The following is a 4,168-nucleotide window of genomic DNA, read 5'->3' as shown; positions in this document are numbered from 1 at the left end:
TGTTTCTGATTGCCCATAAGCTTCGTAGGGACATTAATTATTACTGACATGAGAAATTAAAGGCAGCCTAGATATTATTTTTAGGAATTACAGCATTTGAAAATCATATTCAGTGAATTTCAGAGAAATTATATCTATACTATTTAATACCGAGTAATGTTTAGTGAAAGGGTCAGACACTTTGGGGTAAAAAGCGGCATTATGAGGTCAAATAATTTGTTTTCATGTTTAGGAAGACATTTTTAGGGAGATAGTTTTGGTTATATGAATTCTTTGTGATAAGGGCAAAATCAGATATTATACAGGAAGCATTTATGATACCCATTCAATTGTAAGATCTCACTATTTTCCCATTCAATAATCTCAGCCACCTAAAATACATCCAGTGTATATTTTCTGTTCTTTCTAGATATATCGTCATTTCAAATGCTCATTTCAGCCATGATCATTTATTCCAGAAGCACTTGTTAGGACATTATACTTATTTCCTTTAAGTATAAGGTCCTGTGTTGACTACTGAGAATGAAAAACTGAACAAGACAGAAAGTCCCACCTTGAAGATCTTCCAAGTGTAGCGAGTCTCCTGGCATCAGGTATGGCTGGTATCATGGAAACACTCGGCTGACTGTCCAGGAGATGCTGGTTAAGAGGCGGAAGGTGATGGCGTGAAATCAAGTTCAGGTTCAGGGGACACTCCTGAGAGCATTCCTGCCCTGTCCCCGTGGCCTGAGTGGCCTTCTCAGTTGCACAGGTAAGTTTTCTCTGCTCTGCACTCCCTCTGTCCCAAGGTACCCTTTAGCAAAGTGTAAATTTGTAAGAGTGGTTAGCCCTGGACTTTATCTCAAGTCTGTAATAAGGGCACCTACACTAAGACTGAAACTGGAACTTGCTATTGGTGATCAAACCATCAGTGTTAATAAGTCACTTAAGTTACATTTATGGACTGGAGAAAGAAATGGAAGAAAATCAGAGTACAAATAATAAATGGTTACCAGGTCCCTAGACCTGAAAGGGCAAAGACATTCATGCAGTAGGTGTCCAGGATACTCATGTGGTCCTCCTTCATGCTTAGGAACACAGACGCTCATCTTCACTATGCAAACCAGAGCCTGTGTGCCTTTCGTGGTCCTTCATATTTGCAGTGTGTGGGTTGCAGTTGCTTTCTTAGCCATGACAGTGACTGAAGGGAATATCAGAGTCTGTTAATGAATGATGCTTAGAGATTTCATTTTCAAAATATATTTTTAAATTACCTAATTATATGATATTGTATTGGAAAGTTCTTAGATTAGGTTTCACTTTAGAAATGTGATTTGGCCCTAAGAGTGATAGGAAAGAAATGTGTTCCTAATTATTCTCAGATAATTAAAATTTATGCTGTTCTATATGCTTGTTGAATTAAACGTAAAGGGAAGACATCTTACTGTTTAATAATTAAAATAATTTGAATTAGATTTTAAATTGGCCTCAGGAAGATCACCTTGGTTCATTTACTGATAATACATTCCAAAACTGATGATTCTAACTACTTACCTTTGAAGGAAAAAATTTGGCTTTTTTTCCTCATTTCTTCTCTCCCTCCTCCTTGAGAGTAATGTGGTGTGGTGGAAGAAAGATTTGCTGAGTGTTTGGTAGCTTATGTTTTAGCTTGGCCTCCAATATTTCCTCATAGTAAATCTCTGAAGCCCTTTGAATTCTTTGAATTCAATTTCCTCAGTGGCAAAATGGGGCTGGTAATGCAACCTCATGCAAACAACAGAGACTCAAATGAGAGAACTGATATGAAGACATTAATACAGCTGCAAAACATTATATAAATGCAAGGTATTATAATTACTAGTTCTGGTTCAATACAAGGCACACCATGCATTTGGAAAATAACTACCAATGGCCAAAAGGTGCATCATGAGTGTCTCCTTCTGCTACGGCTCCCCAGGTCTTCCGTCATCCCATTTCATTCCTAGAGGCAACCACTGTTCCTGGTGAGTGCTAAGGACCTTCTGGAAATACCGACACAGCAAGAGATTTTGCTAAGTATGTTTAATAGACATAGGGCCCACTTCCCAGGAGAATACCTTTTAATTTTAGTAGGACACAGTTTTCTCAAGATTTGCTCAAGATTTAAGGAATCGTACTTGCTCAAGATTTAAGGAATACCACTTAGGAAATTTTTGGTTAAAATAGAAAAGAGTAGGATCTGTATGCTGTTAGCTTGCTGAACCAGCCATTTCTCAGATGTGGGGTGAAATTCATGGAGTACCACCGAAGGGGTGGAAATAACACAAGGAGCATGAGGTATCAGCCACATAGCGGCCTTCACTACCCAAAAGGTAGCATTTCTTTTCAAAGCTGTTGCTCCCCTTTCTCGTTTGTAGATCACTGGGTGACAGCTCTGACAGAAACGAATAGCAGGTGGGATGACATACGTTCGTGGGATTTAGGTTATAGTTTGGCTGTAACATACTGCTGTGTCTCTTTTTCCAGACATGCCTTCATTTCGTAGGCTCAACACCTCTTTTCAACATAATGATTAGATTCATGGCCTGCATTTCAGTCAAGACATAGTCACGAGTCACTGTGTTCTTATTGTCGCAGATGGGGCTTCAAGTCCACATCAGCTCTTCCAGAAGATCAAGGGAGTCAGGCCACCCAGGAGCAGAGGAGAGGATGTCCCTCAAGAATGAGACAGGAAATGCAGAGGAAATGGGACACCACCTGTCCTGGAAGACAAGGCCAGTCACAGTCTCATAGCGCTCATTCTAGGCAATCCACCCACACATGAGGGGAAACGTGGGGAAGAAGGAAGCTTCCCTGCCTGAGACACGTATGGAAGCCAAGAGCTCCTGGGTCATGATACCTGCCCAATTAAGCAGAAACAGGTTTGGAGAGAGAAACGATCATCACACGGACCTCCAGGAAGTGTCTCCCTTACGGACTGGGAAGTCATCTTTGTTGAAGGCATTCGGTCAGAGCGAAAGGCATCCAGGCCCCTGAGAAATAGGGGAGGCAGAGCCAGAGGGAGGAGAGAGCAGAGGCCAAAGCCCAGGTAGGATACAGCACCGTGCCACTGCCACGGGCGTAAGGGTGGGGTTACAAAAGGGTGGCTTGTCCAGAGAGGCCAGCATTCCAGTGACAGGGATTGTTGCCATCTTCCATTCCCGGTTTCCTCTTGCTGACTGTATCGTGGAGTGGCTTCATTTCTCAGAGAAGAGCCGTGAAAAGATAAAAGCGTCTTTTCTTGTTCCACTGCTCTCCTGTGGGACAAAGAGTTCCTCTGGGGCTCTTGTCCTCGGCTGCAGTGTGTTCATCTTGATCCTAGAAAAGAGGACGCACAGGATGGGGATGAGATTTCAGTGGCTCCGGAAGCGACGCATCTCCTCACGTGGGCCAGGCTTTCACACACCCCAAGCGGATCCTCCACGGTGAGAACGATTGACAGCCGGCCTCACGACCCAGGCAGAGACGCAGAAAGAGGCTGGCCAAAGACAGGCCGCCATGCCACGAACTGCTTTGTGGCGCAAAGGGCACATTCGGCCAAAGACACACACGTACACGGGAATACACACACAAATCCATAGAGAGAGGAAAAAAAACACACAGAGACAGAGAGACAGAGAGAGAAGAGAGAATGGGAGACACACACACAGACAAACACACACGCACACACACACACACACACACAGTCATACAGCAGAGGAGAGCAGCCCAGGGGCACGCAGGCCGACCCGTCATCGAGATCACGGACCGTGGCACGACTATGGGGGAGACTCACCCCAACCAACACCGTCCGTGCAGGCCTGAGGCTGGTATCCCGTGCTGCTTCCCCCGTCTCCGCCTGGGGTTTCATCATCATGGTCGGCCCTTTGCGACTCCTGGCATCCGGAGACGTTCCCTTTGACCCCGTGGAGAGGTGAGGCCTTAGCCTCAGAGCCTCGACACCCAAGCACTGCCACGGAGGGCTCCTGCTCTGCCAAGCCTCGGGGCCTGGTTTCTAAGACAACCGTGGGAACCACTGTGACGGGAGAAACCCTTCGCGCCTCGCGCATGCGCATTGGCAGAGCCGATTTGCGCTCCACTCTGGACAGATAGGCTACGTCCCCTTTAAATATCACCTCCACTGTGCGGCGGCCATGATGCTCCTGCTGCCGCCGCGGCGGCGGCTGGATCC

General features: G+C 45.6%; 1 pseudogene; it reads left to right on the top strand.

The window, feature by feature from the left end:
• Positions 1-2,778: 2,778 nt before the first annotated feature.
• On the top strand, positions 2,779-3,948 carry LOC129138567 (protein FAM27D1-like; annotated as a pseudogene).
• The last annotated feature ends 220 nt before the right edge of the window (positions 3,949-4,168 follow it).

Source organism: Pan troglodytes, chromosome 23 (assembly GCF_028858775.2).
Source record: "Pan troglodytes isolate AG18354 chromosome 23, NHGRI_mPanTro3-v2.0_pri, whole genome shotgun sequence".
Lineage (NCBI taxonomy): Eukaryota > Metazoa > Chordata > Mammalia > Primates > Hominidae > Pan > Pan troglodytes.
The sequence above is the reverse complement of the archived record's forward strand: the minus strand, read 5'-3'. Positions and strand labels throughout refer to the sequence as shown.